At 38.9% G+C, this 14245-nt stretch overlaps 1 pseudogene; it reads right to left on the reverse strand.

The window, feature by feature from the left end:
• Positions 1 to 10681: 10681 nt before the first annotated feature.
• On the reverse strand, positions 10682 to 11789 carry LOC139748789 (E3 ubiquitin-protein ligase Nedd-4-like; annotated as a pseudogene).
• Between the last annotated feature and the right edge of the window lie 2456 nt (positions 11790 to 14245).

Genomic DNA, 14245 nt, shown 5'->3' on the forward strand with positions numbered 1-14245 from the left:
CTCTTACCCTTTCATTTCTTAGTCAATCAAATTACCTCACACCATATATTGTGGTAATACATCTCATTTCCAACACATCCACTCTCCTCCGCACTACTCTCTCTATAGCTCACGCCTCGCAATAATGTAACATTGTCGGAACCACTATTCCTTCAAAGTAACCTATTTTTACTTTCCGAGATAACGTTCTCGCCTTATACACATTTTTCAGCGCCTCCAGAACTTTCGCCTCTTTCCTCATCCAATGACCCACTTTTACTTCCATAGTTCTATCCTCTGCCAAATCCAACCCCAGATATCTAAAACACTTCACTTGCTCCAGGTTTTCTCCATTCAAGCTTACCTCCCAATTGAATTATCCCTCAGCCCTACTGTACCTAATAACCTTGATCTTATTCACATTTACTCTCAGCTTTCTTCTTTCACACACTTTACCAAACTTAGTCACCAGTTTCTGCAGTTTCTCATCCGAGTCAGGCACCAGCGCTGAATCATCAGCGAACAACAACTGACTCACTTCTCAATCTTTCTCATCCACAACAGACTGCATACTTGCGCCCTCTCTCCAAAACTCTTCCATTCACCTCCCTAACACCTCATCAGCAAACAAATTTAACAAAAATTGAGACATTATGCACCGCTGCCGCAAAACGACATTCACTAAAGCCAATCACTTTCCTCTCTTCCTACTCGTACACATGCCTCACATTCTCGATAAAAACTTTTCACTGCTTCTAACAACTTGCCTCCCACACCATATATTCTTACTACCTTCCACAGAGCATGTCTATCATATGCCTTCTTCAGATCCATAAATGCTACATACAAATCCATTTGCTTTTCTAAGTATCTCTTACATACATTCTTCAGAGCAAACACCTTATCCAAACATGCTCTCCCACTTCTGAAACCACACTGCTCTTCCCCGGTGTGATAGTCGGTACACGCCTTCACCCTCTCAATCAAAACCCTACCGTATCATTTCTCAGGAATACTCAACATACTTATACCTACGTAACTTGAGCACTCACCTTTGCTACCTTTACCTTTGTACAATAGCATTATGCAATCATTCCGCTAATCCTTAGGCACCTCACCATGAGTCATACACTCATCAAATAACCTCACCAGCCAGTCAACAACACAGTTACCACCTTCTTTAATAGATTCCACTGAAATACCATACAAACCCGCTGCCTTGCCGGCTTTCTTCTTCCACAAAGCTTTCACTAATTCTTCTCTGTTTACCAAACCCTCCCTAACCCTCTCACTTTGCACACCACCTCGACCAAAACACACTATATGTGCTACTCTATCATCAAACACATTCAACAAACCTTCAAGATACTCACTCCATCTTCTCACATCAACAGCAATTGTTATCACCTCCCCATTAGCCCCCTTCACTGATGTTCCCGTTTGTTCCCTTGCCTAACTCACTTTATTTACCTCCTTCCAAAACATTTTTTTTGATTCTCCCTAAAATTAAATGATACTGTCTCACCCCAACTCTTATTTGCCTCCTTTTTCACTTCTTGTAACTTTCCCTTGACCTCCTGCCTTTTTCTTTTGTACATCTCCCATTCATTTGCATTATTTCCTTGTAAAAAATCTTCCAAATGCCTCTCTCTTCTCTTTCACAAATAATTTTACTTCTTCATCCCACCACTCATTACCCTTTCCAATCTGCCCATCTCCCACGCTTCTCACCCACAAGCATCTTTTCCGCAAGCCATCACTTCTTCCCTAAATGCATCCCATTCCTCCCCCACTCTCCTTACGTCCTTTGTTCTCACCTTTTATCAATCTGTATTTATTTTCTCCTTGTACTACCTCACAAAAGTTTCCTTCCCAAGCTCACTTACTCTAACCACTATCTTTACCCAAACATTCTCTTTTATGTTCTGAAAACCTCTACAAATCTTGATCTTCGCCTCCACAAGATAATGATCATATATTCTTCCAGGTGCACTTCTCAGCACATTAACATCCAAAAGTCTCTCTTTCGCGCGCCTATCAATTAACACGCAATCCAATAACGCTCTCTGTCCATCTCTCCAACTTACATACGTATACTTATGTTTATCTCTCTTTTTAAACCTGGTATTCCCTATCACCAGTCCGTATTCAGCACACAAATCTACAATCTCTTCACCATTTGCCTTTACAACACTGAACATCCCATTTACACCAATTATTCCCTCAAAAAAAAAGAAAAAAAAATATATATATATATGTATATATATATATATATATGTATGTATATATATATATATATATATATATATATATATATATATATATATATATATATATATATATATATATATATATATATATATATATATATATATATATATATATATATATATAATCCCTGGGGATAAGGGAGAAAGAATACTTCCCACGTATTCCCTGCGTGTCGTAGAAGGTGACTAAAAGGTGAGGGAGCGGGGGGCTGGAAATCCTCCACTCTTGTTTTTTTTTTTTCTAAAAAAAGGAACAGAGAAGGGGGCCAGGTGAGGATGTTCCCTCAGAGGCCCAGTCCTCTGTTCTTAATGCTACCTTGCTGATGCGGGAAATGGCGAATAGTTTGAAAAAAAAAAAAAAAAAAATATATATATATATATATATATATATATATATACATATATATATATATATATATATTTCTTTTTTTTTATACTTTGTCGCTGTCTCCCGCGTTTGCGAGGTAGCGCAAGGAAACAGACGAAAGAAATGGCCTAACCCCCCCCCCATACACATGTATATGCATACGTCCACACACGCAAATATACATACCTACACAGCTTTCCATGGTTTACCCCAGACGCTTCACATGCCTTGATTCAATCCACTGACAGCACGTCCACCCCGGTATACCATATCGCTCCAATCCACTCTATTCCTTGCCCTCCTTTCACCCTCCTGCAAGTTCAGGCCCCGATCACACAAAATCTTTTTCACTCCATCTTTCCACCTCCAATTTGGTCTCCCTCTTCTCCTTGCTCCCTCCACCTCCGACACATATATCCTCTTGGTCAATCTTTCCTCACTCATCCTCTCCATGAGCCCAAACCACTTCAAAACACCCTCTTCTGCTCTCTCAACCACGCTCTTTTTATTTCCACACATCTCTCTTACCCTTACGTTACTCACTCGATCAAACCACCTCACACCACACATTGTCCTCAAACATCTCATTTCCAGCACATCCATCCTCCTGCGCACAACTCTATCCATAGCCCACGCCTCGCAACCATACAACATTGTTGGAACCACTATTCCTTCAAACATACCCATTTTTGCTTTCCGAGATAATGTTCTCGACTTCCACACATTCTTCAAGGCCCCCAGAATTTTCGCCCCCTCCCCCACCCTATGATCCACTTCCGCTTCCATGGTTCCATCCGCTGCCAGATCCACTCCCAGATATCTAAAACACTTCACTTCCTCCAGTTTTTCTCCATTCAAACTCACCTCCCAATTGACTTGACCCTCAACCCTACTGTATCTAATAACCTTGCTCTTATTCACATTTACTCTTAACTTTCTTTTTCCACACACTTTACCAAACTCAGTAACCAGCTTCTGCAATTTCTCACATGAATCAGCCACCAGCGCTGTATCATCATCGAACAACAACTGACTCACTTCCCAAGCTCTCTCATCCCCAACAGACTTCATACTTGCCCCTCTTTCCAAAACTCTTGCATTCACCTCCCTAACAACCCCATCCATAAACAAATTAAACAACCATGGAGACATCACACACCCCTGCTGCAAACCTACATTCACTGAGAACCAATCACTTTCCTCTCTTCCTACACGTACACATGCCTTACACCCTCGATAAAAACTTTTCACTGCTTCTAACAACTTTCCTCCGACACCATATATTCTTAATACCTTCCACAGAGCATCTCCATCAACTCTATCATATGCCTTCTCCAGATCCATAAATGCTACATACAAATCCATTTGCTTTTCTAGGTATTTCTCACATACATTCTTCAAAGCAAACACCTGATCCACACATCCTCTACCACTTCTGAAACCACACTGCTCTTCCCCAATCTGATGCTCTGTATATGCCTTCACCCTCTCAATCAATACCCTCCCATATAATTTACCAGGAATACTCAACAAACTTATACCTCTGTAATTTGAGCACTCACTCTTATCCCCTTTGCCTTTGTACAATGGCACTATGCACGCATTCCGCCAATCCTCAGGCACCTCACCATGAGTCATACATACATTAAATAACCTTACCAACCAGTCAACAATACAGTCATCCCTTTTTTAATAAATTCCACTGCAATACCATCCAAACCTGCTGCCTTGCCGGCTTTCATCTTCCGCAAAGCTTTCACTACCTCTTCTCTGTTTACCAAATCATTTTCCCTAACCCTCTCACTTTGCAGACCACCTCGACCAAAACACCCTATATCTGCCACTCTATCATCAAACACATTCAACAAACCTTCAAAATACTCACTCCATCTCCTTCTCACATCACCACTACTTGTTATCACCTCCCATTTGCGCCCTTCACTGAAGTTCCCATTTGCTCCCTTGTCTTACGCACTTTATTTACCTCCTTCCAGAACATCTTTTTATTCTCCCTAAAATTTAATGATACTCTCTCACCCCAATATATATATATATATATATATATATATATATATATATATATATATATATATATATATATATATATATATATATATATATATATATATATATATATTTGCTTTGTCGCTGTCTCCCGCGTTTACGAGGTAGCGCAAGGAAACAGACGAAAGAAATGGCCCAACCCACCCCATACACATATATATACATACGTCCACACACGCAAATATACATACCTACACAGCTTTCCATGGTTTACCCCAGACGCTTCACATGCCTTGATTCAATCCACTGACAGCACGTCAACCCCGGTATACCACATCGCTCCAATCACTCTATTCCTTGCCCTCCTTTCACCCTCCTGCATGTTCAGGCCCCGATCACACAAAATCTTTTTCACTCCATCTTTCCACCTCCAATTTGGTCTCCCTCTTCTCCTTGCTCCCTCCACCTCCGACACATATATCCTCTTGGTCAATCTTTCCTCACTCATCCTCTCCATGAGCCCAAACCACTTCAAAACACCCTCTTCTGCTCTCTCAACCACGCTCTTTTTATTTCCACACATCTCTCTTACCCTTACGTTACTCACTCGATCAAACCACCTCACACCACACATTGTCCTCAAACATCTCATTTCCAGCACATCCATCCTCCTGCGCACAACTCTATCCATAGCCCACGCCTCGCAACCATACAACATTGTTGGAACCACTATTCCTTCAAACATACCCATTTTTGCTTTCCGAGATAATGTTCTCGACTTCCACACATTCTTCAAGGCCCCCAGAATTTTCGCCCCCTCCCCCACCCTATGATCCACTTCCGCTTCCATGGTTCCATCCGCTGCCAGATCCACTCCCAGATATCTAAAACACTTCACTTCCTCCAGTTTTTCTCCATTCAAACTCACCTCCCAATTGACTTGACCCTCAACCCTACTGTATCTAATAACCTTGCTCTTATTCACATTTACTCTTAACTTTCTTTTTCCACACACTTTACCAAACTCAGTAACCAGCTTCTGCAATTTCTCACATGAATCAGCCACCAGCGCTGTATCATCATCGAACAACAACTGACTCACTTCCCAAGCTCTCTCATCCCCAACAGACTTCATACTTACCCCTCTTTCCAAAACTCTTGCATTCACCTCCCTAACAACCCCATCCATAAACAAATTAAACAACCATGGAGACATCACACACCCCTGCTGCAAACCTACATTCACTGAGAACCAATCACTTTCCTCTCTTCCTACACGTACACATGCCTTACACCCTCGATAAAAACTTTCCACTGCTTCTAACAACTTTCCTCCGACACCATATATTCTTAATACCTTCCACAGAGCATCTCCATCAACTCTATCATATGCCTTCTCCAGATCCATAAATGCTACATACAAATCCATTTGCTTTTCTAGGTATTTCTCACATACATTCTTCAAAGCAAACACCTGATCCACACATCCTCTACCACTTCTGAAACCACACTGCTCTTCCCCAATCTGATGCTCTGTATATGCCTTCACCCTCTCAATCAATACCCTCCCATATAATTTACCAGGAATACTCAACAAACTTATACCTCTGTAATTTGAGCACTCACTCTTATCCCCTTTGCCTTTGTACAATGGCACTATGCACGCATTCCGCCAATCCTCAGGCACCTCACCATGAGTCATACATACATTAAATAACCTTACCAACCAGTCAACAATACAGTCACCCCTTTTTTAATAAATTCCACTGCAATACCATCCAAACCTGCTGCCTTGCCGGCTTTCATCTTCCGCAAAGCTTTCACTACCTCTTCTCTGTTTACCAAATCATTTTCCCTAACCCTCTCACTTTGCAGACCACCTCGACCAAAACACCCTATATCTGCCACTCTATCATCAAACACATTCAACAAACCTTCAAAATACTCACTCCATCTCCTTCTCACATCACCACTACTTGTTATCACCTCCCCATTTGCGCCCTTCACTGAAGTTCCCATTTGCTCCCTTGTCTTACGCACTTTATTTACCTCCTTCCAGAACATCTTTTTATTCTCCCTAAAATTTAATGATACTCTCTCACCCCAATATATATATATATATATATATATATATATATATATATATATATATATATATATATATATATATATATATATATATATATATATATTTGCTTTGTCGCTGTCTCCCGCGTTTACGAGGTAGCGCAAGGAAACAGACGAAAGAAATGGCCCAACCCACCCCATACACATATATATACATACGTCCACACACGCAAATATACATACCTACACAGCTTTCCCAGGTTTACCCCAGACGCTTCACATGCCCTGATTCAATCCTCTGACAGCACGTCAACCCCGGTATACCACATCGATCCAATTCACTCTATTCCTTGCCCTTCTTTCACCCTCCTGCATGTTCAGGCCCCGATCACACAAAATCTTTTTCACTCCATCTTTCCACCTCCAATTTGGTCTCCCACTTCTCCTCGTTCCGTCCACCTCCGACACATATATCCTCTTGGTCAATCTTTCCTCACTCATTCTCTCCATGTGCCCAAACCATTTCAAAACACCCTCTTCTGCTCTCTCAACCACGCTCTTTTTATTTCCACACATCTCTCTTACCCTTACGTTACTTACTCGATCAAACCACCTCACACCACACATTGTCCTCAAACATATCATTTCCAGCACATCCATCCTCCTGCGCACAACTCTATCCATAGCCCACGCCTCGCAACCATACAACATTGTTGGAACCACTATTCCTTCAAACATACCCATTTTTGCTTTCCGAGATAATGTTCTCGACTTCCACACATTCCTCAAGGCTCCCAGGATTTTCGTCCCCTCCCCCACCCTATGATCCACTTCCGCTTCCATGGTTCCATCCGCTGCCAGATCCACTCCCAGATATATAAAAAACTTTACTTCCTCCAGTTTTTCTCCATTCCAACTTACCTCCCAAATGACTTGACCCTCAACCCTACTGTACCTAATAACCTTGATCTTATTCACATTTTCTCTTAACTTTCTTCTTTCACACACTTTACCAAACTCAGTCACCAGCTTCTGCAGTTTCTCACATGAATAAGCGAACAACAACTGACTCACTTCCCAAGCTCTCTCATCCCCACCAGACTTCACACTTGCACCTCTTTCCAAAACTCTTGCATTCACATCCCTAAAAACCCCATCCATAAACAAATTAAACAACGATGGAGACATCACACACCCCTGCCGCAAACCTACATTCACTGAGAACCAATTACCTTCCTCTCTTCCTACACGTACACATGCCTTATATCCTCGATAAAAACTTTTCACTGCTTCTAACAACTTACCTCTCACACCATATATTCTTAATACCTTCCACAGAGCATCTCTATCAGCTATATCATATGCCTTCTCCAGATCCATAAATGCTACATATATATCCATTTGCTTTTCTATGTATTTCTCACATACATTCTTCAAAGCAAACACCTGATCCACACATCCTCTACCACTTCTGAAACCATACTGCTCTTCCCCAATCTGATGCTCTGTACATGCCTTCACCCTCTCAATCAATACCCTCCCATATAATTTACCAGGAATACTCAACAAACTTATACCTCTGTAATTTGAGCACTCACTCTTATCCCCTTTGCCTTTTTACAATGGCACTATGCACGCATTCCGCCAATCCTCAGGCACCTCACCATGAGTCACACATACATTAAATAACCTTACGAACCAGTCAATAATACAGTCACCCACTTTTTTAATAAATTCCATTGCAATACCATCCAAACCTGCTGCCTTGCCGGCTTTCATTTTCCGCAAACCTTTTACTACCTCTTCTCTGTTTACCAAATCATTTTCCCTAACCCTCTCACTTTGCACACCACCTCGACCAAAACACCCTATATCTTCCACTCTATCATCAAACACATTCAACAAACCTTCAAAATACTCACTCCATCTCCTTCTCACATCACCACTACTTGTTATCACCTCCCCATTTGCGCCCTTCACTGAAGTTCCCATTTGCTCCCTTGTCTTACGCACTTTATTTACCTCCTTCCAGAACATCTTTTTATTCTCCCTAAAATTTAATGATACTCCCTCACCCCAGCTCTCATTTGCCCTCTTTTTCACCTCTTGCACCTTTCTCTTGACCTCCTGTCTCTTTCTTTTATACATCTCCCACTCAATTGCATTTTTTCCCTGCAAAAATCGTCCAAATGCCTCTCTCTTCTCTTTCACTATATATATATATATATATATATATATATATATATATATATATATATATATATATATATATATATATATATATATATATATATATATATATATATATACATATATATATATATATATATATATATATATATATATATATATATATATATATATATATATATATATATATATATATATATATATATATATATATATATATATATATATATATACATATATATATATATATATATATATATATATATATATATATATATATATATATATATATAAATATATTTCCCTGGGGATAGGGGAGAAAGAATACTTTCCACGTATTCCCTGCGTGTCGTAGAAGGCGACTAAAAGGGAAGGGAGCGGGTTGCTGGAAATCCTCCCCTCTCGTTTTTTTTTTTTTTTCTTTTTTTTAAATTTTCCAAAGAAGGAACAGAGAAGAGGGCCAGGTGAGGATATTCCCTCAAAGGCCCAGTCCTCTGTTCTTAACGCTACCTCGCTATCGCGGCAAATAGCGAATAGTATGAAAAAAAAAAAAAATATATATATATATATATATATATATATATATATATATATATATATATATATATATATATAAATATATATATATATATATATATATATATATATATATATATATATATATATATATATATATATATATATATATATATATATATATACATATATATATATATGCGCTACCTCGCAAACGCGGGAGACAGCGACAAAGTATAAAAAAAAAAAAAATATATATATATATATGTTTGTGTGTGTGTGTGGTGTTAGGTGGTTTGATCGAGTAAGTAACGTAAGGGTAAGAGAGATGTGTGGAAATAAAAAGAGCGTGGTTGAGAGAGCAGAAGAGGGTGTTTTGAAATGGTTTGGGCACATGGAGAGAATGAGTGAGGAAAGATTGACCAAGAGGATATATGTGTCGGAGGTGGAGGGAACGAGGAGAAGTGGGAGACCAAATTGGAGGTGGAAAGATGGAGTGAAAAAGATTTTGTGTGATCGGGGCATGAACATGCAGGAGGGTGAAAGGAGGGCAAGGAATAGGGTGAATTGGATCGATATGGTATACCGTGGTTGACGTGCTGTCAGTGGATTGAATCAGGGCATGTGAAGCGTCTGAGGTGAACCATGGAAAGCTGTGTAGGTATGTATATATTTGCGTGTGTGGACGTGTTTGTGTATACATTGTGTATGGGGGTGGGTTGGGCCATTTCTTTCGTCTGTTACCTTGCGCTACCTCGCAAACGCGGGAGACAGCGGCAAAAAAAATCATGAAATACCATTAATACAATGAAAAAAATTATTTGTCTACATGAGGAATTTTCCACTTGTAATGTCATGTCATTGCTCAAAGAGTTTTGGATTTTGAAGCGTTTCAGATTACGGATGCTTAACCCGTTATAGTATATCTCCAGATTTTCACACTCCTAATTCAATCCACATCTCAACTGAGCTACAAGCAAATATCTTTATTTCACCAAGAAATCGTTGGTTGCACAGCTTCCAAAATCAAACCTTATCATTCTTGGTGTCTTCCATCTTTGTCTTTCAATACTTCTTTCAAAACTCAAAAAAAAATCTAAAAGCAGATGTGCTACAAGGGATCCACATGCTAACTAATTCAAGTACCCAATATACAATGAAAGAAATTATCCAATATTATAGAATCATTTGTATTATACAAAAAACTATCTTCATCCATATACATAAACTTACTACAGCTGAAACCTAAGAAATAATATGCATCATAAAGTATGCACAACAAAAGAACCTAGATTACAGAATTCGCCACGCATTTGTTTGTATATCTCACCTCTTCTAAGGCTACTTCCTCAAAGCGAGGTTGTGACTCTTCCTTCTGGGCTTGTCCCTCTTCCCCATCCTCTCCCCCCCCCCCTCATCCTCCTGGCCATCATCATCATCATCATCATCATCACTATCCTCCTCCTCCTCCTCCTCCTATTCTTGAGCAACCATTGGTTCCCGTTGCAAGATGGTAGCATTATCCCCTGCTCTGGACACATCATTGTCATCCACTGATATGTGGAATCTACGTCGAAACTCATTTCGAAATTCATTTTGTGCAGATTCCATTCGCTGAAAGCGTTCCTGTTCATTATTGCCCTGGGAGCTGGTTGGACGTTCCAAGTGTGCAGTTCGGGCATTGTAATTAACGTGGTAAGTCCGCCCATTGGCATCCTGTCGATCCTCCCATCCATCAGGCAGAGGACTTTAACCATCATTTGGTAGCAGAACTGGCTGAGCAGGAGATTCTTCATGGCCGCTATCAATGCTTACCACCTCCCAACCAGCCTCCTCTGGAGTCTGTTCTCCTGAGGCTCCACTGTTGCTTGCTCCATCATCAACAATGTAAGCTACATTCAACTGCAGGTGTCCCTTAACTCGTGACCTTGTGCTTCTTGGCTGAAGTCTATAGTGACGATGAGGAATCTGTCGACCTTCTACCTCACGAGGTAGACTGATCAGAGGCAATTCTACTAAACCCAGGAAGTCATCACGAGTCAATCGATTTTCATCAAACACTTCTAATATAAGCTTGTGTTCTGCTGGTTTCGCTCTAGACACAAATTCTTCATCCCATCGAGGGTTTAAAGTCTTCTTTGTTTTGGTAAGAACACAGTCAAAAACATCATCAACTCCGCTTGTTGTCACATTCACTAACTCAATTTTGACATAAGGATCACTGGCACCAAATATATCGCTCTTTGCTAAACCACTACCACCTATAACACACAATCGCAGCAATTTAGTTGGTTCAATCTGTCCTTCATAGCTAGGCTGACGAACATATCCTACAATACGTGTTGTTTGAGCCATTCCCCCATCAGCTGGATTTTACTAATATTTACATGAAAAAAAATTTTCCTATCGCGTTCCTCCAACTTAATCACTTGATTAATCACTTGATATATATATATATATATATATATATATATATATATATATATATATATATATATATATATATATATATATATATATATATATATATATATATATATATATATATATATATATATATATATATATGTATATATGTAAAAACACTCATAAACGTACATATACGTATGCATATTTATACATTTCAACATACATATCTGTATAATATATACTTGCTTTCCTTAAATCTATTTCTGGCGTCACCCCGCCCCTCGTTCCCGCGAGCTAGCGCCAAGAAAGCAGAGAAAAAATCCCTCATTCGTTCACACTCAGTCTCTAGCTGTCATGTGTAATATATCGGATACACAGCACCCTATTCACCTCCAGGCCCCATAGAGTTTTCCATGGTTTACCCCAGAAGTTTCATATGCCATTAAGGTTTTTACAAAAGTCTGCGAAATATGTGGAAGATGACGTTGACGAAAGTAAATAACATTCATATTCTTGCCATCATTCAGCTGTATAAGATAAACAGATTTATACAAATTTCTGTTTATAGAACTTCTACACCTAATAATTGATGAAGCTGTGGAACAGCCAATAAGATGTGAGTTTTCATTCATGTGAGCGAACATAGCACTAGATCGTTGATTAGTGCGTACAGAGTATCTATGTTGACTTACGCGAGATTGTCTTTACCAGTCTGTCCAAAGTAAAGCAAAGCACTTGTTTTGCAAGGAATTCTGTAAACTATACATTGTCATTACTTGGGCTGCTCTTTATCTACATTTTCCTTACAGTCCTCTCATATGGGAAAACTAATTTTGCATCAAATAGACGAAGCAGTGGAGTGAAAGGTTCAAAAGGTTTGTGATAGGGTAAATATAATATTTCTGGAATACCTTCTACCATGTGCCACCTTATCATAATAACCCTTTCTAGCCTTGGTCTTTCATTTGCCTATTACATGGGAAGGACAGCAAAGTCTCTCAACAATTGTATCAACATTACTAAATTCCTCGTTCAGAAATTCTGTGTTGATAATTCGTAAAGTTCTCAGATACATAGAAGAAAATATAGAATGATACTAAATTCATGTCCTGAGTGAAAGTGAGCACAGGACATTGTAATAGTTGGCTTTCTGTAGATGCTATACTAAAAACAATACGCTTCCCTCTGGACCAATACGTCAAGGAATTGTAATTTTCCATTACCTTCAGTCTCTACAGTAACTTTGATAGACGGTACAAAATCATTTGATTTACTTATGAAATCATTTACATACAAGTGAGAGGGTAATTTACATAAAATATCATCAGCATACATATGCCACGGTATTACAGTGTTGGTTATTGTCGGTAAAACATCATTTTCAAAGAACTCAACATACAAATTTCATAATAGACGAGACAAGAGGTTTCCCCATAACCATGCCAACAGTCTGATGATAATACTCGTTACTGAAAGTGAATTATCAACTCTTAATGTAAAGGTTTAGATGTTTTACATTGACATGTGATTATAGTTCGGAAGAACTCCAGGACCATGAACTGGAATTACTCTCACATGTCTGTAAAACTTGTAAGCGTATGCGTTAAGAATTGTAAATTCACTTTCAATAATGAGTATTATCAGCACATTTTAGGCACGGCTATGGGAAACCCCTTGTCTCCTCTCTTGTCAAATTTGTATATTGAGTTCATTGAAAAGAATTTTTTGCCTACTATAACCAACAATGTAATACCGTGGTACAGGTATGTAAATGATTTCCTAAGTAGATCAAATGATTTAGTACCGTCTATCAAATCTACTGTAGAGGAATTCCATACACGCTGCCAGACACATCTTTTAGGGCTGTGTTGGATCATGTTATTTTTTCCTTTTGACCGAGATAGTGTTTGCGCAAGCCACCAAGCCATCAAGCTCCCTGAGAATTGGAACAAACTTAATGAAATTTTCATGGAAAGATAGATTGATAGATAGAAAAATAAATGTTTAGATAGATAGATAGTTAGATACGTGGATGATTAGATGGATAAAACAGAAAAATACAAATACTTTTGCGAAAAACAATATAAATGCATAAGGAAAAGCCGTTTCCAGGGACTGATTCTTAATTATCAGATTTAACTTTATAGTGAAGTATAGAGAAATTATGAGGTAAAAGCAGACGACAACTCTCATTAAACTGGTTTATAGTGGTGAGTGTATCTCTTACACAAGTCTGCACCAATAATTTGGAAATGAGGCAAAAACTGTTGATAATTATACGAACTTCAGTACACTATTTCCAAATAAAGTTCGGCTGGGCTCGAAATGTATCTTGTTCGTTTATATGCATATTGACATTTAAGAAATGGCCAATCGGCTATGTTTTCAGTATCCTTAGGATTTTGCCCATCAATAAAAAATGTTCCTAAAAGATAGGAAGCTG

The sequence above is a fragment of the Panulirus ornatus genome, chromosome 5 (genome assembly GCF_036320965.1).
Source record: "Panulirus ornatus isolate Po-2019 chromosome 5, ASM3632096v1, whole genome shotgun sequence".
In the NCBI taxonomy this organism is placed as follows: domain Eukaryota; kingdom Metazoa; phylum Arthropoda; class Malacostraca; order Decapoda; family Palinuridae; genus Panulirus; species Panulirus ornatus.